This window comes from Hemiscyllium ocellatum, chromosome 2 (genome assembly GCF_020745735.1).
Source record: "Hemiscyllium ocellatum isolate sHemOce1 chromosome 2, sHemOce1.pat.X.cur, whole genome shotgun sequence".
NCBI classification, from domain to species: Eukaryota; Metazoa; Chordata; class Chondrichthyes; order Orectolobiformes; family Hemiscylliidae; genus Hemiscyllium; species Hemiscyllium ocellatum.
Window position 1 is genome coordinate 11012224 of NC_083402.1, and position 27789 is coordinate 11040012.

The 27789-nt window shown below is 41.8% G+C and overlaps 1 protein-coding gene across 3 annotated transcripts in view; it reads left to right on the forward strand.

Annotated features, from left to right (window-relative positions):
- The window catches only part of fam193a (family with sequence similarity 193 member A), a 234127-nt gene that overhangs the window by 68072 nt on the left and 138266 nt on the right, over positions 1 to 27789 (forward strand). Inside the window, exon 1 of one of the 3 annotated variants that reach the window (XM_060834562.1) lies at positions 17613 to 17618. The exons of the other annotated variants lie outside the window; for them this stretch is intronic. The gene's annotated coding sequence lies outside the window, so the exon portion shown is untranslated. Of the gene's footprint in view, positions 1 to 17612; positions 17619 to 27789 lie in introns of those variants that run through there. 3 annotated transcript variants of the gene reach the window in all.

Below are 27789 nucleotides of genomic sequence, written 5' to 3' on the forward strand. Positions count from 1 at the left end.
TAAATGGATAAAGACTGCAGAAAGGATTTGGGAGTCCTTATCGTTTACCAGTTGAACTTGGAGATTAGATTAATAAGGAAAGAAAATGGAATGTTGACCTTTTATTTCAAAGGGGCTATAGTATAAAAGTAGGGCGATGTTGCTTAACTATATAAGACACTAGCCAGGCCACAGCTGGAACAGATTTAGGCCCATTATTTAAAGAAACACACATGTATACTGCAGTTGGAGGCAGGTTCACTTGGCAGCTTTTTCACATGATGGTTAGTGTGTGGAACAACCTGCTGGAGGAAGTGGTGGATGCAGGTACAATTACAACATCTAAAAGATATTTGGATAAGTTCACATAGGAAAGGGTTGGATCGATATGAGCCAAACGCCAGTAGGTGGGACTAGGTTAGTTTGGGAACAGGGTGAGCATGGATGCATTGGATCAAAGGGCCTGTTTCCATGCTACATTACTCTATCACTCTTTTGCCTCATATTTGTAAGCCAATTATGGCTCCAGTTTACTGACTTGGATCCCATGGGCTCTTTCCTTTTGAATCAGACTTCTGTATGGGACCTTGTTAAAGGCCTTACCGAAGTCCACCTATAAGCTGCAGTACCCCTATCAATACAACTTAGTCACCCTTTTAAAAAATTCAGTTAGTTAAATAGGATTGCCCTCTCCCACCATGCTGACTGCCTGATCAATCCCTCCCTTTTGAGATTTTTTTCTAACATTTTCTCTATTGCTGATATTAGACTAACTGGTTTGTAATTACCTGGCTTATCCCTATTGTCTTCCTTTTACAAAGGCACCTCATTAGCTAAGTATTAAGTATCTCTGTGAGGGCCTCAATAATGTCCTCTATTACCATCAATAGAAGCCTGGGATACATCTCATCCGGTCCTAGGAATTTGTCCACCTGTATTGTCTTTTTAAGAGATCTAATGCCTCCTCCTCCTCAGTCTCTGCTTGTTTTTAGAACTTCATCCCAATTGAAATCCATGGCTACATGTCTTTTTCCTCTGTGAATACAGAGGAGAAATGCTCACTTAAGTTCTCGGCTACATTTGTGGCTCCGCATGCAGGTTACCCCTTTGGTCTGTAATAGGGCTTACCCCATTTCCTGGTAATCCTTTACTCTTAGTATCTTTATGAAAGACTACTGCGTTTTCCTTCATCCTATCTGCCAAAGACATTTCATGGTGCCTCTTTGCCCTGTTAATTTTCTTTTTAAGCAGCCACCTGCATTCACTATACTTTTGAACAGTCTCCCTTGTTTTTAATGTGCTCTACCTGACACTTGGTTCCTCCTTTTTCTTTGTCCAACTCTTTATATCAACTCTTTATATCCCTTGACATCCTGGGAACTGCTACTCTTTGCCTATAACCCTTGAGGGTTGATCTTCGTGTACTGATCTTCAACTGGAAGGCAATTGAGTTGAGACATTTTTAGAAGATTTTGATTATCCTTGTTTGCCTCTTTGCCAAGGTTGATTAAGTATTACAGAGGAACCTCGATTATCCAAAGGACACAGGTGGGGAGGATTTTGTTCAGTTAATTGAATTCCGGATAATTGGATGCCGGATAACATTATTTTAGCCAAGCATCGGGACCTTGCGATCTAGCCAGATAATTGAATGCTGGATAATAGAGGCTCCTCCGTATATAATATCACCTAAATGTGTTCGGTTTATTTTGATACCTAGCAAGTGTATTTTAACTCCTTAGTATTGTGATATTGAATGAGGCAGAAATGGCTTGGTAATATGGTAGATATCCCTTAATTACAGTCCAGAGCTGATCCCACTGTATCTGTGCACTGATTTTTATATTACATTAATTCTAATGTCTCAAAAGAGATTTACACCAGACTATTGAACATTCCAAATTGGGATATGATTTGCTTGTGGTAGACTCTGAAGGTTGTTCATATGCCTGAATTGAAGGTCTAATTGTCAGATCTGTGTTAACCCTGAGAACATTGAACCAACTAGGAAATTAGGACTGGGGTCACCTTTAGACCAGTGTAGGGATGGGTTGTTTTCTACTCCGAAGGACGTTCATGAACTAGTTGGGTTTTTGCATTGTGGTAATTTATGGTGTCAACTGCATATTACCCTTTTTGTTTGTGTGAATTTGTGGGCAGTGTTGGTGGTTGCTAGTCATACTTTCACCCAAAATATCTCAAAATGCAATAATTTTTCAATATTCAAGAATTTAACACTCTTCCTGAAACTTAAGATGATTTGAGCTGCTAATCACCTGGTTTAATTCCATCAGCTGATGGCCTGGGGGTAAGTGCAGTGCTGAGTACTGTAATGCCAAAAATTCCATGATTGGTTCCCAGTCTGTGCTGCTTCATCTACCTTGTTTAATTTTGTTTTGTGAATTATGTTCTGCTAATCATCAATTCTGGTTCTTTTATAGTTTTAGCTTAGTTTTCTGTCTGAATAAATGATGCAGCAGAGTTTTCTGGTTGTCAGTGATGGACAATTTCAGAGCACCTGCCTTCCCAGCATACTAAATGGCTCAATCTCATCTTCATTTAACATTTGATCATTAAAATATAATTTTCTTTTTAGCCGCCCCTCTCATGGATACAATATTCCTCTGCCTCCTTACATTGTCTTTCAAATCCCCACTTTCATTCTTCAGCTGTTCTCCGGTCCAGCTTCTGCTCCCACTCTGCTTCCCCTGCTGGTGTGCAGTCCAGGTCCCTTGCTGTGCACCATTCTCTGGCAGGGAACGAGGCCATTCTGTGTGTCAAAACTGCACACTGCCAATCTCAACTAACAACTGATGTCCTGAGCCTGCTAATTTGCTTAAAATAAGCTTTGGTTGCTGTATTGTAAAGATAACATTTATCTGAATATTTCTAAGTGGCAGTGATTTTTGTAGCAGATGGTTTCATTGTGTATGACGCTGTATTTTCGCTCAGGCTCGGAAGACTAGCTTAAGCTATTCCCATAGGGGCCTGTGACATCAGTGGTCATGTCATTTAACACACATGTTCAGGTGGTGGATTTAAGATGCTATAATCTTGTCACTTTAATCGTTATATTAGTGAACCTTCCATTTCCTCACAATCTGCTAGGTATGTATAATTAGAACTCTGCATTTGTACGTTTTTGTGGGGGTGGAGAAGTGGCAGCAGCAGAGCAGGACTAATCGAATCACCTTTGAAATGGCATTAGCCATTTTAGTGTGTCATTTTAGTCAAATTAAAATTGCAGAAACTGCAGGACATGTGGGTGGAAGTATGAATATATATTAAGAATCACAGTTGTATCGACTGAAAATCTTTTAGATTACTTGAAATAACTGGTGAAAAGTGGTGAAATCTTTTCAACTCAAACTTGAGTTTTTTTGTTACCCCACCCTATTGTGAAATGGTTTTGTTTTTGTAAATACGTCAGTTCAAAGATATTAATTACAAACTCCTCGATGGTAAATGCCTTCAGCCATAAGTGTGAAGCACAGCCTGTGTATTATCACATGTTGTGAGCAGAGGTGTAAATAAGTGACTGCATCTCCAGTAGTGTGCTACCTCCTTCAGAGGCAGATCTTTCAGTTGACTCCACATTCAAAAGCATATAGTTATACGAGTAGTTCTTCTACAGCATGATGGTTGTGTTTTTGTGTTGCAACCCAGCTTTATAGAAAAGTTGTGCTTTAGAAATGGGGCTGGCGATGTAATTACATTAGTCAATACATGTTTTAAAAGTTTGCACTTGAGAGAGTGTCCCCAAGTTGGCAATTGCATTGCAATGAATTTGCATTAGTGAAACACATGTCATAGCAGAATGACCTGTACTGTGACTATCTCAAGTGATTTGACCTACGCCATTTTTACCAAGAAATTGACTCAGAAATTATCTGTCAACTAATTTAAGAAATGCCCATTCTACATTTCTCACTGACACCCTAATACTTTGTATGGGTTAGACTGGTGCTGGAAAAGCACAACAGTTCAGGCAGCATCCGAAGAGCAGTAAAATTGATGTTTCGGGCAAAAGCCCTTCATCAGGAATACAGGCAAAGAGCCTGAAGGGAGGAGAGATAAGTGAGAGGAGGGTGGGGAGAAAGTAGCATAGAGTACAATAGGTGAGTGGGGGAGGGGATGAAGGTGATAGGTCGGCGGGGGGAGGGTGGAGTGGATAGGTGGAAAAGAAGATAGGCAGGTAGGACAAGTCATGGGGACAGTGCTGAGCTGGAAGTTTGGAAATGGGGTAGGGTAGGGGAAGGGGGAAAATGAGGAAACTGTTGAAGTCCACATTGATGCCCTGGGGTTGAAGTGTTCTGAGGCGGAAAATGAGGCGTTCTTCCTCCAGGTGTCTGGTGGTGAGGGAGCAGTTGTGAAGGAGGCCCAGGACCTCCATGTCCTTGACAGAGTGGGAGGGGGAGTTGAAATGTTGGGCCACAGGGCAGTGTGGTTGATTGGTGCAGATGTCCCAGAGATGTTCCCTAAAGCTCTCTGCTAGGAGGCATCCAGTCTCCCCAATGTATCAACGGATACAATAAATGAAATTGGTGGATGTGCAAGTAAAACCTTGGATGTGGAAGGCTCCTTTAGGGCCTTGGATGGAAGTGAGGGAGGTGGTGTGGGTGCAGGTTTTGCAATTCCTAAGGTGGCAGGGAAGATGCCAGGATGGGAGGGTGGGTTGTAGGGGGGCATTAGTGCTATTTTCACATGAACTTAAAACACAGGTTTCTCTCTGCACATTTTTGCCACAGTTGCTTACTGTTCGAGTGTTACAACATTGGGATAAAATACTAGCATTTACAGGTGTCATGAAACCTGGAAATAATTTGTATTGATGAATTAGGTGCATTGATACAGCATAACACTTGGCCTTAAATTGCTATAGATTATTAGTGTCATTTCTTGGGTTAGTTATGACACTGGCATTGTAAAGTAGCACTGAATTAATGTGTTGAATCTGTTAATGTGAAATCCACCCTTCTTTCTCAAATTGAGAGAGACAATGTTCTAAATCGTGTATGGCATCTGAAAGCAGTCCACACTTTTCTTGGAAGTGAACTGCTTTTAAAAGGTGCAGGATTGGCATGTGACCGACTAGGAAATTAGATTTTTGACATGTTCTTTTTTTAAACTTCTAACCTTTCTCTTAGAAAGAGAGAAACGAATGAGTGAAAATGCCTTCACTCATTTTCCCGCTCTCCCCTCTCCTCCTGGCTGTTCACTCAATTAGAAATCCAAGACTTGATGTTTCAATGAATAAGAATGCTTGAAACCAAATTGTGCTGTTCAGTGATAAATTTACCAGTTCTGCTTGGGATGTTCAGGAATAGATATTACTGCCAAACAAGACATTTCCCCTCATCTTGAGAAGTTTCAGCTAAACTTGAGTACTGAAATTCTCAAACTAAGACAGTATGAATTTTGATGTGCAGAGTGGGGAGACATCCATTTGAAAAGAAAATGCTGAAGAAAAAATGTATTTAGTGATCACCTGTGGAGTAAAGTAAAAACCCGTCTGGAGGAAGTTTATGGGAAGGGCCACTGGACCTGAAACATTAACTGTGCTTTCTCTTCACAGATGCTGCCAGACTTGCTGAGCTTTTACAGCAATTTGTTTTTGTTTGAAAGAACTGCAGGTGCTGGAAATCAGTTTGTTTCATCTTTGCTCCACTGACTTTTAGGACTACTTTGGCTCCCAAACTCATTTTGATCATTAATTTTTAAAACCAACTGTTTAGTCAACTTTACATTTGAAAGTATCATTTGTTGAAAAGCATCTCTGCTTCATTTTCAATGTCATTTAAGTAATAGCTTAATACTTGCGATTATAAACTTGATTATGTTTAGGCTGGTAATCCTTTTCTGTGCAGATTAGGAGGAGTCTGAATACTGAGAGGACTGGATAGAATGGTTGTGGAAATGGTAACGTGTCCAGCAGAGATTCACACGGATGATCCCTGGAATGGCAGGTCTAACATATGAGGAACGGCTGAGGATACTGGGATTGTATTCGTTGGAGTTTAGAAGATTGAGGGGAGACTTAATAGAGACGTACAAGATAATACATGGCTTGGAAAGGGTGGACGCTAGGAAATTGTTTCCGTTAGGCGGGGAGACTAGGACCCGTGGACACAGCCTTAGAATTAGAGGGGGTCAATTCAGAACAGAAATGCGGAGACATTTCTTCAGCCAGAGAGTGGTGGGCCTGTGGAATTCATTGCCACGGAGTGCAGTGGAGGCCGGGACGCTAAATGTCTTCAAGACCGAGATTGATATATTCTTGTTGTCTCGAGGAATTAAGGGCAACGGGGAGAACGCTGGTACATGGAGTTGAAATGCCCATCAGCCATGATTGAATGGCGGAGTGGACTCGATGGGCCGAATGGCCTTACTTCCACTCCTATGTCTTATGGTATTTCCACTCGTAGGCGAGATTGGTTCTAAAGGGTCAGCCTTAGGTGCTAATGAGGAATTTCTTCAGAGGGTGGTGAATCTGTGGATTTCTTGGCCAGAGAAGGCTGTATAGACAAAGTCATTGAGTGTATTTAAGACACCAGTCTTGATCGCACTACCAATTAAGTACATATGTGGACAAGGCAGGACCATAGAAATTATACAGAATGCAAGGAGGCCAATTTGGTCCATCTTGTCCATCCTGACCCAGAGACATCCAGATACTCTTTCGAATTTAATCTTCCTGCACATAGCCCATAGCCTTGCAGCTTATAGCACTTCAATTATGTGGATCTTTACTTCAGGTTCAAAGTCCCTGTGTTCTCCAACTCAGGCAGCAAATTCTCAGGCAGACACCGATCAGCAAAAAAAAATTTAATGATGATTTGTTCTCGCCTCCTGTCTACGCTACATCTCACTATTTTGTATATCTCAATCATGTCCCATTAGCATCAGTGCCTCACAGCACCAGTAATTCTGGTTCAATTCCAGCTTAGGGTGACTGTGTGGATGCATGGATTTTTGCTGGGTGCTCAGGTTTTCTCCCAGTCAGTGATGTGCAGGTTACGTAATTTGTCCATGCTAAATTGTCCCTTCATGTCCAGAGTAGTGCAGGCAAATTTGATTGGGGTTTCCTGGCTGGGACACTGAGGATTGGTGCACATCTGATAGGCCAAACGGCTTCCATCGACACTGTAGGAATTCTTTCAGACTGAGCGATTACAGAAGATGCCGTGGCGTGCAAATGCCCAGGTCTAGTGGGCAGTACAGGAATAGAACCTGGGTCTCTGGTATTTCCCATTTATGTATTCTCTTTTACTGATTGACCTCCCTTAATGCATTACCTCATTTTACAGTTGAAGTTCATCTGCCACTTTCCTGCCCACTCCTCCAACCCATCTGTATTATTGGAGCTAATCTATCCTCTACACTATAGGGCTAATTTGTGTTAGTCTGTACTTCCCAAACATATGCTCCTCTTCCCCACCCCCACCCCCACTGATTTTAGGACCCAAATTGTTTTGGTCCTACGTTTTAATTTATCTCCTTTCTATATTCAGCTTTCAGATGTTCATTTCTTTGTGTACTTATGGCTAACACAGCCACTGGCTGCTTATCTGCTTCAGAAAGTCCTGCAGCTGCTAATTTTCCTCCCCTTCTGTGCAACATAAGACCGGTAGTACCATGAACTTGACTGATGCAACTTTACCCCCGAGACCATCATCCCTAAGAGTATCCAATGCCTTTTTTAGAGGGGGTGGCCGCAAGGGTCTTTTATTTTGGCTTTTACTTTACAGAGCCTTTTACTTTGCCTGATGGTCATCATTCCCTTTGTCTGTAAAATCCTCACCTGCGGTGTGACCACCTTGCTGAATGTGCTATCCATGACATTCTTAGCATCCCGGATTCTCCACAGTGAATCCACCCACAGCTCCAGCTCTCAAAAGCAGTGAGCCGGTAACTGCACTTGGACACAACTTTTGTACATGTAGTTGTCAGAATCAATGGAAATGTGTCTTATGTCCCACAGTACACTAGGGGAACTCCCAGATCTGATGTTGCTTGTCATGACCTCTCTAACTTAAGCTAGTTGCTCCATTTAAGAGAATTTAATTAAGTTGGGACCTTCCCTTGTTTCAGACACTAATATAATCAAAAGTCACAACATTCATTTAAATGAATGTATTATGTGCTTTAAAAACTGTGTAAGTAAATACTCTTTAGCTATTACTTACCACTTAGTTCTTTCTGTTGGGACTATGGTACTTTCTGAACTGCCCAGACAGCACCACAATGATTTTTTTTTCAGCTTCTTCAAAAACCCAGTTTTTGGGCAATTCCAAAGCACGCACATCTAAGCAACACTGAGGTTGCTTCCTTTTTATAGGCCCCAAAAGCAATGCTTCTGAACTGGATCAAACCAGGTGTTCAATTAACTAGCTTCACCTGAGAGTAACTCAGGTGACTCCTGTGTTAGAAATTTAACTGCACCCAAATGGAGCAACTTTTAGGTACAAGATTAGAGAACTGAGTTTCAAAATTAGCCCTGAAATTAAGCTTAATTGCCACTTACCTTTTTCAACTTAACCTTTCAAACTCTTAAAAGTAGCATTTGTAAATCTACTATTGTTGGAATATTTTCAAATATAGAGCTTTGGACCTTTTGAGTATGTGTTGCAAATTATATTAGTCTCTTGAATTTAGTCATTTGTGTGGTTACATCTGGTTTGCAGAATTGGCAAACTTAATTTTTACTCTGACCGCAGCCTGTATGTGCCTGAAATACATAATAAGTCTGTCAAGTATGAAAGTATCACCTGTAAAGAGCAAATTAAAACCGAAGACGACAGAATTGGTTTCTGCTTTTTAAAGAGAAATTGCAGGAGAGCTGTCTAGATTAGATTACTTAGTGTGGAAACAGGCCCTTTGGCCCAACAAGTCCACTCCTACCCGCCGAAGCGCAACCCACCCAGACCCATTCTTCTACATTTACCTCTGCACCTAACACTACGGGCAATTTAGCATGGCCAATTCACCTAACCTGCACATTTTTGGATTGTGGGAGGAAACCGGAGCACCCGGAGGAAACCCACGCAGACACGGGGAGAATGTGCAAACTCCACACAGACAGTCACCTGAGGCAGGAATTAATACAAGTTATTATAAGTCTAATTATTACAAGTCTAATTATTACAAGTTCTTACTCCTGCTTGCTACTCTGCTGATGTTATTAGATAGGGTGACATAAGAAACAGGCATGACTCTAGACCATCATGATTAACATTTCAGAGCTGTCAGTGCAAGTGACCAGCACATATTGAGCAAAACCCGGAGAGTTGAAAGTGGTGTCTCTTGGCCTCAAGCAGCAGGAAGATATTGATAGACCAGCTTAATGTGGAGAAAACATTGTAGTCTCTGGTTTGTTACCCGTGCCACGTGATAGAGAGTCGAGGAACAGGGAGAGAGAGCAGTTAAATGCGTGGCTACAGGGATGGTGCAGGAGGGAGGGATTCCGGTTTCTGGATAACTGGGGTCCTTTCTGGGGAAGGTGGGACCTCTATAAAAAGGATGGTCTACACTTGAACCTGAGGGGCACCAGTATCCTTGGGGGGAGGTTTGCTAGTGCTCTTTGGGAGGGTTTAAACTAACTCCGCGGGGGCATGGGAACCAGGACTGTAGCTTTAGGGTACAGGACCTTGAGTGTAGGGAGGTTAGGAATAATGCAGCGATCTCTAAGGAGGGTGCCTGTAACCAGAAAGGTGGATTGAAGTGTGTATACTTCAATGCCAGAAGTATAAGGAATAAGGTAGGTGAACTTGCAGCGTGGGTTGGTACCTGGGACTTCGATGTTGTGGCCATTACAGAGACGTGGGTAGAACAGGGACAAGAATGGCTGTTGCACGTTCCAGGGTTCAAATGTTTTAGTAGGATCAGACATGGGGGTAAAAAAGGGGAGGCGTGGCATTACTTGTCAAAGACAGTATCACAGCAGTGGAATGGACGATGGAAGAGGACTTGCCATCTGAGGTAGTTTGGGCTGAGGTTAGAAATAGGAAAGGTGAGGTCACCCTGTTAGGTGTTTTCTACAGGCCTCCTAATAGTCCTAGAGAAGTAGAGGATAATATTGCGAGGATGATTCAGGAAAAGAGTGAAGGTAGCAGGGTGGTTGTTATGGGGGACTTTAACTTCCCAGATATTGACTGGGAGAGCTATAGCTCGAGTTCATTAGATGGGTCGGTGTTTGTACAATGTGTGCAGGAGGGTTTCCTGACACAATATGTCGACAGGCCAACAAGAGGGGAGGCTATATTGGATTTGGTTCTAGGTAATGAACCAGGCCAGGTGTTAGACTTGGAGGTAGGTGAGCACTTCGGGGACAGTGACCACAACTCGGTGACTTTTACTTTAGTGATGGAGAGGGATAATCGTGTGCCGCAGGGCAAGAGCTATAGCTGGGGGCAGGGAAATTATGATGCAGTGAGGCATGACTTAGGATGTGTGGATTGGAAAAACAGGCTTCAAGAGAAGAACACTAATGAGATGTGGGGAGTGTTCAAGGAGCAGCTACTGCGTGTCCTCGATAGGTATGTACCAGTCAGGCATGGTGTAAAGGGCCTTGTGAGGCAGCCGTGGTTTAGTAAGGAATTGGAGTCCCTTGTGAAAGGGAAGAAGGCGGCATATGTAAAGATGAGGCGTGAAGGTTCAGTAGGGGCGATTGAGTGTTATAAGGTAGCCAGGAAGGAGCTAAAGAGGGAGCTAAGAGAAGCGAGAAGGGGACATGAAAAGTCTTTAGCTGGTAGGATTAGGGAAAACCCAAAGGCTTTCTATAGGTATGTCAAGAATAAAAGGATGACTAGGGTAGGTATCGGTCCAGTCAAGGATAGTAGTGGGAAGTTGTGTGTGGAGGCGGAGGAGATTGGAGAGACATTAAATCAGTACTTTTCCTCAGTATTCACTCAGGAACAGGACACTGTTGCTGATGTGAATATGGAATCACAAATAATTAGAATGGATGCCCTGGAAATATGCAGGGAAGAGGTTTTGGGAATATTGGAAAGGATGAATATAGATAAGTCTCCTGGGCCTGATGGCATTTACCCCAGGATCCTATGGGAAGCTAGGGAGGAGATAGCAGAGCCATTGGCCTGGATTTTTATGTCGTCGTTGTCAACAGGAATAGTACCAGAGGACTGGAGGATAGCGAATGTGGTCCCATTGTTCAAGAAAGGGAGTAGGGATAGCCCTAGCAACTATAGGCCAGTGAGTCTGACTTCAGTGGTGGGCAAAGTCTTAGAGAGAATGGTAAGGGATAAGATTTATGAACATCTGGGTAGGAATAACGTGATCAGGGATAGCCAGCATGGTTTTGTGAAGGGCAGGTCGTGCCTCACAAACCTTATTGAGTTCTTTGAGAAGGTGACCAAGGAAGTGGATGAGGGTAAAGCAGTAGATGTTGTGTATATGGATTTTAGTAAGGCGTTCGATAAGGTTCCCCATGGTAGGCTAATGCTAAAACTTCGGAGGTATGGCATTGAGGATACATTAGAGGTTTGGATTAGGAATTGGCTGGCTGGAAGGAGACAGAGGGTAGTAGTTGATGGATTATGTTCATCTTGGAGCGCAGTTACTAGCGGTGTACCACAAGGATCTGTTTTGGGACCATTGCTTTTTGTTATCTTTATAAATGATCTAGAGGAAGGACTTGAAAGCTGGGTAAGCAAGTTTGCGGATGACACAAAAGTCGGTGGAGTTGTGGATAGTGAGGAAGGAAGTGGTAGGTTACAGCGGGATATAGATAAGTTGCAGAGCTGGGCGGAAATGTGGCAAATGGAATTCAATGTAGCTAAGTGTGAAGTCGTTCACTTTGGTAGGAGTAACAAGATGATGGATTACTGGGCTAATGGTAGGCTACTTGGTAGTGTGGATGAGCAGAGGGATCTTGGTGTCCATGTACACAGATCTCTGAAAGTTGCCACCCAGGTAAATAGTGCTGTGAGGAAGGCATATGGTGTACTGGGCTTTATTGGCAGAGGAATTGAGTTCCGGAGTCCTGAGGTCATGTTGCAGTTGTATAAGACTCTGGTGCGGCCTCATCTGGAGTATTGTGTGCAGTTTTGGTCGCCATACTATAGGAAGGATGTGGAAGCTTTAGAGCGAGTGCAGAGGAGGTTTACCAGGATGTTGCCTGGAATGGTAGGAAAATCTTATGAGGAAAGGCTGAGGCACTTGGGGCTGTTCTCATTGGAGAAGAGAAGGTTTAGGGGAGATCTGATAGAAGTGTATAAGATGATTAGGGGTTTAGATAGGGTAGATACTAAGAACCTTTTACCGCTAATGGAGTCAGGGGTTACTAGGGGACATAGCTTTAAATTAAGGGGTGGTAGGTATAGGACAGATGTTAGGGGTAGATTCTTCACACAGCGGGTTGTGAGTTCATGGAATGCCCTGCCCGTATCAGTGGTGAACTCTCCTTCTTTATGGTCATTTAAGCGGGCATTGGATAGGCATTTGGAAGTTATTGGGCTAGTATAGGTTAGGTAGGATTCGGTCGGCGCAACATCGAGGGCCGAAGGGCCTGTACTGCACTGTATCCTTCTATGTATCTAAAACATTAACAGATGCACTTAGCTAGAAAGCAATTGATGCTTTCTGTTCAAAGAAGAATCAAAACTTAAATCTGAATTCTGAAATTGGTTGAATAAATCAGTGGAGTTTTTTTAAGCAAAAGTTTTGCTCTAATGATTTGAACATGGCTTAACATAATTTGGCTTAGAATAGTTAAAATGCTGAACCTCAAGGTGGCTGAATAAGGAATTAATTGGAGTAAGGCATTTAACTGCTTCCATAGAAATCTGGCAGGACAGCCTATGAGACATTGTGGTATATCGTCCAAAAGCAGTGCCAGGAGATTGCAATCAAAATAATTGTTGTGGTTGGGTAGAACTTTCAGTTCAGTGAGTGGAATGTCCTATTGTCAGTTGATATTGGAGCAGACACCTCTGAAGGGTTTTTCACTTGTATAGCAAGTACACTATTCTTCCAACATATTATACTTCTTCCCTCAAGAACAGCTTTTCCCAAGCTGCATTTTGAAAGTAATGCTTCTGTGAATGAAATTCCGTTTTCTCAGTAGGACTATGGATCTAAATATAACAATTCTTGTGCTTGAACACTGGAACATGGAAACTATCCAAGTGTGACAGGATTACTTTTATGGCAGCATCCAAGGAGCAGGAGAATTGATTCCTGAAGAAGGGCTTATGCTGCCTGACCTGCTCACTTTTCCAGCAACACATTTTTCAGCTCTGATCTCCAGCATCTGCAGTCTTCACTTTCCCCTAGGATTACTTTTACTAAAAGCATCTGTTTTGGGTTCTGCTGTTGATAGTGGAATTCCTGACCTTTGAGTGGCCAATTCATGGTTTCTGGTGTAACTGAAACAGATGGTCCATCACTTAAAGTTTTCGAGATGTACAGCATGGAAACAGACCAACTTGTCCATGCCGACCAGATATCCTAAACTAATCTCGTCTCATTTTCCAGTACTTGTCCCATATTCGTCTAAACCCTTCCTATTCATATACCCATACAGATGCCTTTGTACCAGCCTCCACCACTTCCTCTAGCAACTTATTCCATGCATGCAGCACCCTCTGTGTGGAAAAAGTTGCCCCATAAATTTTTAAAATTTTTCTTCCCTCACCCTAAACCTATGCCCTCTAGTTCTGGACTCCCCCATCCTGGGCAAAAGGCCTTGTTTATTTACCCTGTCCATGCCCCTTATAATTTTATAAACCTCTATAAAGTCCCACCTCAGCCTCCGATGCTCCAGGGAAAATAGCCCCAGCCTATTCAACCTCTCCCTGTAGGTCAAACCCTCCAACCCTGGCAACATAATTGTAAATCTTTTTACACTACTTCAGTCATTTTCAGCAGTCAGCTGTCTGAGTTTGGGCAATGTGGTCTAGACCCAGCTTTGCATTTGACTTTTGTCTCGGTTGCTGAATATAATGAAGTCTGATAAGCAATCAGTAGAATAATTTAGAAACTATTTCCCTCAATTGATGAAATTATTTTAACATCAGATTTTACATTTTGCTGTTCTGCTTTTGTGTACTTCTTGCTTTGCCTCTTTTCCCCCACAGCAAGGAATGGATTTAATCTTTCTGACACGTGAGAATTCTCAACATGTTATTGCAACTGAGTGTGCAGTGAGTAAAGAGAGAAGGGTTTCAGGAGATGAATGGTTGTGGAGGAAAGCAGCTGGGAGTTTTCTTCAATCTGCAGAAATGCAGTGTTTGTAACCCTCAGTGGAGAGTGCGACTTTGTCATGCTTGTTCTGCATCAGATCTGTGACAAAATCAACTTTACGAAAGGTGATGCTCAAGTCCACTCATAAAATTGAGGAGGCCTAGTCATTTTATTGATAGCTGCGAAAGTCTGCCTAATCTGTTGAGTTGAAAAGCTTTCATCATTTGTCCGTTTTGAAGCTGCTCCCCAGAATCTCTGAATCCTCCACTAATGCAATGTCTAGTTTGTTCAAGTAGTTCTTCTATAATGTGACCGTTTGTTTTCTTGTGCAACCTCACATTATAGAAAAATTGTACTTTAGAAATAGCGCTTAGTGTTGATAACGAAATCACATTACAACCAACACACGTTTTAAAAGTTGGAACTTTAAAAACAATATCTCCAATTCATCAATTACATTACAACGAATATGCATTAACGAAATGTGCGTTTATAGCAGAACTTATGCAAGGCATTCCATATGGTAGATTGGTTAGCAAGGTGTCATCACATGGGATCCAGGGGGACCTAGTGAATTGGATACAAAATTGCCTTAAAAGTAGGAGTCAAAATGGTGGTGGAGAGTTGTTTTTCAGACTGGAGGCCTGTGACCAGCGGTATGCCTCAAGAATCGGTACTGGGTACGCTGCTTTTTGTTGTTTATCTAAATGGTTTGCATGTGAATATAGGAGGCGACAAGGCAATTATGACCCTGTTGATTAGTGCAAGACCTGGGAGAGAGACATGTAAGGTTTTGGGGAAAGAACGTAGGAGCAAGATTTTTTTACACAGTGAATGATAAGGGCGTGGAACTTGCTTCGGACAAGGGTATTGGAAACACACGCAATTAATTATGCTGAAAGAAATTTACATGGGCCCATGACGTAAAAGTGCCGGAATGTGGTGATCAAATGAGGGAATGAAACTGACATTTGCTTTATGGAGAGCCAGTGTGGACATGATTGACTAAATGGCTTCCTTCTGTGCTGTAAATCAGTCTGATATTCTAAGTCTGCTTCTTCTTAAGAAGAAACCTAATGTGTTAGTTATACCTGGACTGACGGATGTATGAATCAAGATGAAACTCAGCAGTGACAAATGTGCCTTGAAGTGACAATGGGTTATGATATCTCGTGCTCTCAGACCCATTCATGACCTATAAGTAGTACTCCTATAACGTGCGTGTATTAAACATGATTTCTCTGAAATGCGATTTGTGAATTGCCAACTATTATTAATAAAGTGAACTCTCATTCGCTGTTACGCGATTTTCAGCCCCGGCACTGTGTCACAGTGTGCAGAGGACTGGACTCTGCTTCAGCATCACATCATCAGTCGGGTCATGCACTTCCTTGTGAAGAGTGTTGTGAAAAGTATTGTGAAATGTTTGTGCTAATGGCCTTGGAAAAGCATTGTGAAGATGTCTGCACAGCCTGAGGACAAGGAGCTGGGAGCAATCTGTTAATGTAAAAAATTTAAAGATTTGAAATGTGAAATTTCACTGGAATTGACTAACAGTAAAAGGACAGTGTTGAGGAGCAGTTTACAACTTGGCTTTGTTTGTGTTAAGAGCTTTTTTCCCTCTTTGATTAAAAATATCTTTAGATGTTAAAGACTCATGTTGAATCTGTTTGTGACTAATCACTATGGTAGCCAACTGCAAAAAAAAAACCAATATGGTGCTTGGATATGGTCAGTCAGCTGCTTAGGGTGGTCAGAGTCAGGAAACTCTGCACACAGTGGGTGAGAGAGAGAAAGGTGAGTGGCACACTTACTTTTGGTGCATATGTGGAGATGACCTGAGGGGGTGAGTAGGCTGTGTAGAAGAGATTCAGGGTTAGTCAGGATCAGATGTTACCCGAGGGTGAGTGTGAGTGGGGTACAATAGAAGAGATAGAATGAGTGTGAGGTATCAGTGAGAAGATGGTGGTGCTTTCGCTGGCAGAGTGGAGAAAGTCATTGATCTTCTTCCCACATGCTGCGTATTCCTTCAGATGGTTGAGACTGCACTGGCCCGGATGGTAACCGTGGTCCAGGTTGGTATAGTTGCTATAGAATGGTGTCGGCTGTTGGGTAAGGAGAAAAAGGACATCCTGCCTCTGCACCACCCCATTCCCGTACCCATTAGCAGCATCTGTGTTGCAGCCAACAAAAAGAGGCACCAGTATTCCATTGTCTGCCATGTCCAGGACCAATGTCAGAGGCAGCTCTGGACTGACTGCTCTTGTCTGGGTGCACAATTTCTTTTTAAAAATGGTGCTGCACCAGGAAGGTAGGTCAATTCTGAGATACCTAGGAAGTGGTGAGTTGTTTTGGAAATGGTACATGGTATGAAGATGCTAGAATGTATGAGAGGGGCACCAGAGGGTGTGGTAAGTAATAAATCAGGCAGGTTTTGTAAAATAAGATGATAGACATCCCCAAGCACCACAATGTGAAACCGTCCAAAACACTTGTCAAAACTGACACTTAATTTCTTTGTCTAAGATTCACCCCTTGATCTGTCATTCTGGGATCTGACTTGTTCAGTATTACCATTGGATAGGGTCAGAAGACTGGCTAGAATGTAGTGCAGCCAACAAGTATAGATGCCAATTGAGAACAATTAAAGATTTTGATGAATTGCACTATACAGTACCATTCAACAGATCAGAATTTACTTCCACTGTGCTATCGTTTGTTTTAGGCTAACTACTATTTTTGTTTAGATTTTTAAAAATATTGTTATTGATTTTTAATATTACGACAAATACAAAACAGTACAATTCGAAACAGTGATAAAGAACAGCAAAACAATTAAAAATCCAAACCACCCTTATGTACAAATGTATAAATATGTGTAGAAAAATGTGTTAAAAAACTCCAACTAATTCAACAACAAACTAATAAATAGTAATAGCCCAATCAAACAAAACACTCAGCCTCTAATATCGAGAAGCATTAGTTTTCACGTATTCATATGTTCGCAGTTCCGTCTCTTTGGATTTTGGACTTGTAAAGCACGAATTGTTATAGCTATGTAGAAGCCCTTATTAGTGGGCAGACAAATCTATCTCCAGATATTCCAAAAAGAGCTGTCATATCGTAGAGAAATTCTCGTCTTGTGGTGTATCATACTTGAGAGAATCCAAAGGGATATGCTCCATAACAATCTTCTGCCAACCCGACAGGCCCGGGGGATTTTCGGATACCCAACCTAACAATATTCTTTCTTGCACAGAAAGTGCGGATGTTGAAAAGTTTTTTTTTCCTCCTGCACATCTGCAGGGAACACCCTGGACAGGCCAAGAAGAAGAGAGATGGGGTCCTTCTCCACCCTTACACCCAAAATTCCCTGAATTGTACCCACCACAGCACTCCAGTACGTTTGAAGCCTACCACAGGACCCGAGACAATGGGTAAGAGTGCCCGTGCAAGCCTTGCACTTGGGACATGTTGAAGATAGTCCCGTTTAAATTTTCACAAATGGCCTGGAGCCAAGTGGACTCTGTGGAGAATCTTCAAGTGTAAAGCATGGGTCCTGTTGCAAATTGATATCTTTCTTGCGTTTTCCTAAACATCTTCCCATGCTTCTGAGAAGACCTCAACACCAAGCTCTCTCTCCCACAACCTGCAGAGTCAATCAAACTCATCTGAGCAGACACCACCACCCCCCCCCCCCGACAGAAAGTGTACTCTTAGCACTGAGCACTCTCCTCTCTGTCGGATTTGTAGGGATCAGTCAAAAGTGTATTTTTTTTAAATCCATAACTTGACAAAACCGAAGGAGGTCCCTGTTAGCTCATATTTCCATGCTAACTGATCAAAGGCTGTCATTGTGTCTCCCTCAAATAAATTGCCCATGCAAGACACACCTGAAGCCTCCCAATGTTTGAATCCTAAACCTATCATCCCTGGTTGAAAACCTGGCATAACCACTATAGGTGTAAGAGAAGATGTTTTGCCAGTATTGCCTTCCCTTTATCAAATTGCCCTCCATGCTTTAACAGTATTGATAACTAGTGGGTTATAGCAATGTTCCCTAACTGTCCTCATTTTGTCCAAAAACGGCAAGCTACTAAGGGGCACCCTGCCTGAGGGTTTTCGATATCTAACCATATTGAAAGAGGGTCCCCACAAGCCTGATCACTCACAAGATAAAAGTGAGCATAGTTCACAGTTTTTAATGTTCCCACCCCCCCATGCCAATCTGATGCAATTGCAGTTTAGCCAATTTAATAAGGGGCTGATACAATGCCAAATAAGAGTTGCACCACCTGTTCAGTGTCCTGAATGTTTGCTTATTGAAAAATCAGGAGGAGCATCTATGTAGAGTACAACAAACAGGGGAGAATACTCATCTTAAGCTCTCTCCAACCTAACCATGAGACTGGAAATGCGTCCTATCTTTGAGGGTTTTGTTTGATTTTTTTTGTCGAATAATTGAACACTATTAACTTTGAACAACCAGTCAAGACCTGAAGTGATGTATATGCCCAAGTTCTCTCAACCCCGCTATGACCACTTGCATGGGAATCGATCCTCAAGACCTTGCACCTTCATAGAAGGTAACACAGTCTCCAGCCTTAATGCAAGAGTCTTAGAGAGATTTTGAAGTTCACATTTAATAGTGATATGGTCCTATATGAAGCATAGTCCTCTGGGACCTTCCCTTTTTTAAAGAATAAGCAAAATATCAGAGATGACAGGAGACAATCATGACTGTATGACTCGTTGAACATGGGGGCTGAACAATATGTTTATAAGTTCCTAATAGAATTTGCTGGGAAGTCCATCAGGTAGAATTCTGTGGGAAGCTGGGCCTCTTGCTGAGATATTTGTATCATCGATAGTCACAAGTGAGCTGCCGGAAGACTGGAGGTTGGCTAACGTGGTGCCACTTGTTAAAGGTAGTAAAGACAAAAATGGGAACTATTGAATGGTGAGCCCAACTTCGATGGTGGGCAAGTTGTTGGAGGGAATCCTGAGGGACAGGATGTGCGTGTATTTGGAAAGGCAAGGACTGATTAGGGATAGTCAACATGGTTTTATGCGTGGCAAATCATGTCTCAGAAACTTGATTGAGTTTTTTGAGGAAGTAACAAAGAGGATTGATGAGGGCAGAGCATTAGATGTGATCTATATGGACTTCAGTAAGGCTTTCTACAAAGTTCCCCATGGAAGACTGTTTAGCAAGGTTAGATCTCATGGAATACAGGGAGAACGAGCCTTTTGAATACAGAACTGATTCAAAGGTAGAAGACAGGGTGGTGGTGGAGGGTTGTTTTTCAAACTGGAGGCCTGTGACCAGTGGAGTGCCACACGGATCGGTGCTGGGTCCTCTACTTTTTGTCATTTACATAAATGATTTGGATGCGAGTATAAGAGGTACAGCATGGAAACAGACCCTTCGGTCCAACCTGTCTATGCCGACCAGATATCCCAACCCAATCTAGTCCCTTTATGCATTTCAGGACATCCAGCACTTCCTCCTCTGTAATATGGGCATTTTGCAAGGTGTCACCATCTATTTCCCTACAGTCTATATCTTCCATATCCTTTTCCACAGTAAATACTGATGCAAAATATTCAGTTAGTATCTCCTCCATTTTCTGTGGCTTCACACAAAGGCTGCCTTGCTGATCTTTGAGGGGCCTATTCTCTCTCTAGTTACCCTTTTGTCCTTAATATATTTGTAAAAACCCTTTGGATTCTCCTTAATTCTATTTGCCAAAGCTATCTCATGTCCCTGTTTTGCCCTCCTGTATTCCCTCTTAAGTATGCTCCTACTCTCTTTATGCTCTTCTAAGGATTCACTCGATCTGTCCTGTGTATACCTGACATATGCTTCCTTTTTCTTAACCAAACCCTCAATTTCTTTAGTCATCCAGCATTTCCTCTACCTTCCAGCCGTTCCTTTCACCCTGACAGGAATATACTTTCTCTGGATTCTTGTTATCTCATTCCTGAAGGCTTCCCATTTTCCAGCTGTCCCTTTACCTGCAAACACCTGCCTCCAATCAGCTTTCGAAAGTTCTTGCCTAATACCGTCAAAATTGGCCTTTCTCCAATTTAGAACTTCAACTTTTAGATCTGGTCTATCCTTTTCCATCATATTTTAAAATGAATAGAATTATGGTCGCTGGCCCCAAAGTGCTCCCCCACTGACACCTCAGTCACCTGCCCTGCCTTATTTCCCAAGAGTAGGTCTAGTTTTTTACCTTCTCTCGTAGGTACATCCACATACTGAATCACTTAAGAAATTCCTCTCCATCTAAACCTTTAACACTATGGCAGTCCCAGTCGATGTTTGGAAAGTTAAAATCCCCTCCCAGAACTACCCTATTATTCTTAGATAGCTGAGATCTCCTTACATGTTTGTTTGTCAATTTCCCTCTGACTATTGGGGTGGTCTATAATACAATCCCAATAAGGTGATCATCCCTTTCTTATTTCTCAGTTCCACCCAAGTAACTTCCCTGGATGTATTTCCGGGAATATCCTCCCTCAGCACAGCTGTAATGCTATCCCTTATCAAAAATGCCACTCCCCCTCTTCTCCTGTTTCCCTTTCCAACCTTCCTGTAGCATTTGTATCCTGGAACATTAAGCTGTCAGTCCTGCCCATCCCTGAGCCATGTTTCTGTAATTTCTCTCTCCCTCTCTCCCTCTCGCTCCCTTTCTCTCTCCTGCACTGTCCTCACCACGTGCTTCCTGTTCTTCTCCCTTTTAAAACTGCTGTTGTTTTGACTTTTCCCCCCTAAGTTCCCAAACAATGCGACAGCATATAAAACAGTAATTGCTGCTCCTGGAATTCGAGGAAATCGCCTCCAGTACCTAAAATACCTCAAAAAAAAAGGAGCAGCTCTTACAGCCAGGAATTTTTCCCGTCTTCCATCATGGATTACCCAGTGCTGCACGGGTTGTTGCTGTTTATTATCTATATCAATGATTTAGATCAGAATGTACAAGTTTGCAGGTGACATTTGAAATAGAAGGTATTGTGGACAGTGAGGAAGGTTGTCAGAAATTACAGCAGTATCTTGATAAGCTGGCGAAGTGGGCCGAGAAATGGCAAATGAAGTTTAATATAGATAAATGAGGTCTTACATTTTGAGAAGTCAAATCAAGGTAGGAGTTTCATTGTGATTGGTAACGCATTAAGAAGTGTAATGGAACAGAGGAACCTTGGAGTTTATGTGAACGGTTCTCTGAACGTGAATCACAAGTAGACAGAGCACTAAATAAGGCTTTTGGCACACTGGCCTTCATCAGTCAGGGCACGGAGTATAGAAGTTGGGGAGTTATGTTGCAGTTGTACGGGATGTTGGTGAGGCCGCACTTGGAGTATTGTGTTCAGTTTTGGTCACCTTTCTATAGGAAGATTGTTGTTAAACTGGAAAGAATGCAGAAGAAATTTATAAGGATGTTGCCAGGATTCAGGCACCTGAGTTATCAGGAAAGATTGGACAAGCTAGGATTGTTTTCTTTAGAGTGTAGGACACTGCGGGGGATCTTGAGGTGTATAAGATCATGAGAGGCATGGATAGGGTGAATGCACTCAGTCATTTTTCCAAGGTTGGAGAATCAAGGACTAGAGGGCATCGGTTTAAGGTTAGAGAGGAAAGAATAAAAGGGAACCTGAGGGGCAACTGCTTTTAACACAGGGTGGTATGCATATAGAATGAGCTGCCAGCAGAAGTGGTTGAGGCAGGTATATTAACAACATTTAAAAGGCATTTGAACAAATAGATAGATAGGAAAAGTTTAGATGGATGTAGACCAAGTGCAGGGAAATGGGGTTACCGTTGATGGACATTTTGGTTCGCATAAACCAGTTTGGGACAAAGGGCTTGTCACCGTGCTGTGGAACCCTGACTCTAATAATACATTTGCATACTGAGATAATGGTTGACAAGAAATATGACATTACAAGCTAGAAACAATCTCAGGCAGGAGAATGTGATTGTTTAGTGACCTGTTTATCCATAATATTGAGAGACATTCAAAGCATATTCCCTGCTTGGAAAATGAACTCTTGAGACCATTTGCCAATTCCATATTATAGTTTCATTTATTTCAACATAGTTAATTGATTTTAATATTGCTGGAGAGCTCCCATCAGGTCTGCATTCATTTTCTTTTCCTTCGCACTACAATGTATAGTTAGATACTCAAACTGATTTCAGATCTTTGCTGACTTCACCAAGCGATCTGTTTTTTTTAGTGCTATTCCACCCCATAGACCAAAGCCCAAGTTATTAATATATATAGCAGGAAGACGTTAACTATTGCTTGTTCCTTTTCAGCCAATTTTCTATTGCCCTTTTCTACTTCATAAGCTTAACTTTGCTAACAAGTCTGTTTTGTGACACTCCTACCAAATGCCTTTGCAAGTCCAGATACACCAAGTCAATAGCATTCCCCTCATCAACCTTCTGTTACCTCCTACAAGTTAATTAAAAGCTCAGTTTATTTAATACTTATCCAAACGACTGTTAATATTTTCCCGAGTCGTCATTTCAAGAAGCATTCCACCACAAAAGTAACACTGACAAGCCAATCTTTGCCCTCTTTTGGTTTTTGATCAAGGTTTCGGAGTTCGAGGAAGACTGGAAAACTTTATGACCAGTGCCTCCATAATTTCCACTCTCACTTCTGTTAGTATGCCTGGATACATGTCATCTGATCTGGGTACCTTATTGACATTGTGTAGGCAGCCATTTATATCAATTTTAAATGCATCCAGTATCTGAATTGTCTCCTCCTCCTCCATCACCTATGCAGCAGGATCTTTTAAAATGCAGGTGCTTCAGCCATTGCTGCCATCTTACACACGAACATAAGAACTAGATTGTAGATCATAGAAACCCTGCAGTGTGAAAGCAGGCCATTCAGCCCATCGCGTCCACACTGACCCTCCAAGAGCAGCCTACCTCGATCCACCCTCCTCCTCTCTCCCTTTTTACGCTGGATTTCCCCTGGCTAATCCACCTAACCTGCACATTGCTGCACACTGTAATATAGCCAATCCACTAAACCTGCACATCTTTGGACTGTGGGAGGAAACCGGAACATCCGGAAAAAACTTGCGCAGACCCACGCAAAGCATCTCATAAGGGTGGATTCGAGCCTGGGTGCTTGGAGCTGTGAGGCAACAGTACTAACTACAGCCACTGTGCTGCCCAATTAGGAAAAGGACTAGGCATTTCAGCCCGTGAGCTTGCTGCGCCATTTAACATGGCCATGGTGATCTCATTTTGGCTTCAACTTCACTTTCCTACCTACTGCCCATAACCCTTTAACCCATTACGAATGAAAATCCACCAGTCCTTCTCAGATTTATTCAGTGTCCTGTGGAGTGGTAAATTCTACAGATTTTATGACCCTTTGAGAGAAGTAATTCCTCCTCATCTCTGTTTTAAATCTGTCGCCTTTTTCCTAAAGATTTGCCCTATTATACATTGCCCTACAAGGGGCAACATCTGCACTATATCTACATTTGTTAATCCTCTTGAGCATCTTATATACATCGGTTAGATCTATCGTTCTCCAAACTTCAGAGTTTAGGCTTAAACTGTTCAATCTTTTCTCAAAACCAAATCTTTCATCTCTGGAATTAATCTAGTGAGCGTTCTCTGAACTACCTCCAATGCCATTACTATACTTTCAAGTAAGGGGGACCAAAACTATATACTGTAATTTAGATACAAAATTGTACACAGTGCTCCAGAACTGCCTTGTATATATCCCCAATTTGCCCTTACCTCACCCAAACCATCACCACCTATCTTTTCACTATTTATTTATATGCATGCAGAAGACCTTTGGGCACTTGTTGTTAGCTTTTAGTTCCTTTACATTCTGTTACTCTTTACAGTTGCCTTTGAACTGACTAGGTCCAACTGGTCTTTAGTTTTATTAGTATGCTTATTCTTCTTAATCCCTATTTTTTAATCATCCATAGAGCTCTGGATTGACTTGAGCTATCATTCACCTTTGTGGAAATGTGTTAATCCTTGACTGGGTGTCTCCTATATTCACATCCAAATCATTTATGAAAATGAAGAAAAGTAGTGCGACCAGAACCAATCCATGTGGTTGGCACACTGTTGGTCACGGGTCTCCGGTCTGAAAAGCAACCCTCTACCATCAGCACTGTCTACTATCTTCATACTAGTTTGAATACTGTAGGAAATGTAAATGCAGTAGGCAGTCTTGTCTCTTCTGTCCTTTATACTACCGCTGTTGCAGTGTTTTCTAAAATTTCATTCTTGGGATATGAGCATCACTAGCTAAGCCATCATTTATTGTCCATGAGTAATTGCCCTGAAGGGTAGTGGTGAAGAAGTGACATTGCTATGGATCTGGAGTCGCATGTAAAGTTGGCAGATGTCCTTTGTTAAAGGACAGTTGTGACCGGGTGGGTTTTTACAGTAATTGACAATGATTACATGATCACCATTGTGCTAGCTAGCTTGTTGAGATTTTTACTGAAATCAAATTTCACTATCTGCCATTGCAGTCTTGGAAACCCTGACACCAGGATATTAGCTTCGGGTTCTGGATAAATAGTCCTGATGTAACACAACGCCACTACCTCCAAATTATTTTTGGGAAATTAAAGTCCTCCATTATAACTACTGTACTATTTTTGCACCTTTCTTAACTTCATTTGAAATCCATTACTGTGTATCTTTCCAATTGGTTTTTGGCTGACAGCATCAAATGTCCTCCTAGGTCAGTGTTACCACCCCTCCCCCTCTCTTCCTGAGATAAAGCATTCAGAACATACAAATATACGAAATAGGAGCAGAATTAGACTATCTGGCCCTTGATTTTGCTCTGCCGTTTGCTTATATCCATGACTAATCAGTTGTGTTTTGAATTTGACATTCCCGTTTGCCCTTAATAACCCTTGATTTCCCCTGCTTAGCAAGAATCCCTTCACCTCTTCATTAAAAAAAAATCAATGACCCTGTCTCCATTGCTATGAGGTGTCTCAATCCTCGAAAAAAATTCTCCTCTGCCTTGAAATGGTTCGCCCTTACTTCAAAATATTGTTCCCTAGTTCTGGACTCGTCCAGCTTGTCAAGATGATTCAGAATTTTATACACTTCAACCATGTCACCCTCTTCTAAACTCCAGTTTGTCTGGCATATCATCGTAAGACTACCCATTCATTCTAAGAATCAATCTAATTAACTGTTTCCAATGTATTTGCATACATTCTTAAATCAGGAAACCAAAACTGAACAGTGTTGGAGATGTGTTCTCGGGCATGCCCTGTACAACTGAAGCATAGTATCCTTCCTTATATGTCATATCCTCTCATAATAAATTAAAACATCCCATTAAGTACGTACTGATCTGCGTACTCACTTTTTGTGACTCATGCACCAGAATACCTAAATCCCTCTACACTATGAAATTCTGCAGTCATTATCCATTTGAGTAGCACTGCATTGCTTTCTCTTCCTGATTATAACATTCCTGTCTTTTTATAAGTGACATCTCCATTATAACCACAACATGGTAGTTAAATTCTTTAAGGCATAGGAACAGAAGTAGACTATTTGACTCATTGGGTGTGCTTTGCCAAGCAGGTCAGTCAGGTGCATATTGATGTCAGGTGAATCCTTCCTGTGAATCTGGATTTGCTGGTGCATTGTCAATTTTCCAGTCCTTGAAACGAGAGACTGAAAGTAACATTATTATGAAATTGTTGGAAGCTATAATGGGCATGAACAAGAGAGTTCAACTGATTACATTGAGGCCTCATTGTCTAGGGGTGAAGGTACATTTTTTTGGTTTTTTTTTTGAAAGAAGCTATAGATTGGTGTAAAGAAATGAGTAAAATTCCAAAAAAAAGCCATGTGTTTGCATCCTGGAATAAGCTGCTTGATTTGTATTGTTAGTGTGACAAAACTGCTCCATTAATGAGGTTATGCTGTCCTTGGCTTTTTTTTTCAGAGGGGTCGTACACGACACAGACTCTGAAAAGTCTGGGGGTTGACTGATTTTAGGGCCAACTTTCTAATAGTTAGCAGAGGGTAGAAGGCTTTGAAGTTTAAATAAACACTCGTACAATGAAAAGAGTGTGGCCAGTTCTCCCAGCTTAGCTTTTCTTTGGTTTGGTTTTTGTTTAGTAGTGTGAAGAAAGGCTGCTGGACGCACAGAAGCAAGTCCAGGCCAGTATTCTGATTCTATCCTGTAAGAACTTGTTTGATTTTATCTTGTGCCAAGGGGTGTTTATGGGAACTGTTGCAAGTATTTGGAAGCATAATTAAGTTAGGATAGTCTGTTGAGTTTTCGGATACGTTAAGTTATTCAGTATTCTAGTTTCTGTTGTTGTGTTTCATTCAATAATCGTGTAAATTAATTCAGTTTTGTTTAAAACTGAGTGGTTTAACTAGCTGATTCTCTCCTGGAATACCCACTTATACCTGCTTAAAACAACTAGCAAAGCTAGAGTCTGGGCTACCTTCTTGAAATGTTTTGAGGGGTCTGTTAAGTTCTTTTTCCTGATGCAACTGCAACGCACCAACCTCTGTGAACAAGCAACCAAATTTATAAAGCACCATACAGTACAAGCTTTGGAGAAACCCTGAACACTCTTCGCATGCTCGTGAGCCGTGTCCAGGTGTGTGTCTCTCTGAACAAGGAAGCAGTCTTTCCTTTATACAAAAATCTTTACATTACAGTTAGTACTGCCCACAAGACAACCTCCAGCCATGCCCTCATAGTCAGTGCCACGCGAGATACAATGCAGTGAACACCCACTTCCAGAAACAAAGCAATGCAACTCATCCCTTAATGGTCAAATGTGTTGCAAATCATTTTTATGTAACAATAGGGGAGTAGTTAAATTCCAACAGTAATGTTCTTATTGATTTCTGGATGAAAATATAAATCATCCCTGAATGGCAAGGAAATGGCTATAGAAACCTCCTACCTTCCACCTATAAGACAAAGACACTCCACCTTACCCTCAGGGCATTCAATTGCAGATCAGTAAAAAAATTAACTAATATCTCCAGTCTGGCCTGGTCCATAACATTAGTTACGAAGCATGATCAATTGTCCATCCAGGCAGGAATTATTTGTAGAGGGGCATCATTATTTTTCAAAAGCAAATTATTGCAACAGATTTCACAAAAGAACTGCACAGATAGCAAAAGAGCTGGTCATATAGAACTCTGTGCTGTCTCTTTAGGATGATGTAATATAAGCGCTGAATTGTGTCACTGCCACTTGTTTATGTGGAGGAATGAAATTGAGTATTAATGTGATGGCAGTGCCTTCCAAAAAATGCAAACCTTGCAGTGTGTACAAAGTCTAGGTTACTAGGGAATTGAATAAGCTGCTTCAAAACATACATGCTATTTTCTCCCTGCCCAATAAAAGTTGTGTTGTTTGCTTAGTTTCAAATGCCCGGGTACCTTGGTTGCTGAACCTGTAGTAAAAGGTTTCCAAATGGAAATTTTAATTGATATTACCTCGTCCACTCCCTCAATCCCTATCCTTGCCAGCTCCTGCTGGCATGTCTGTTTCACAATAAGACTGGTTCTTCTCACTTACAGTGTATTAA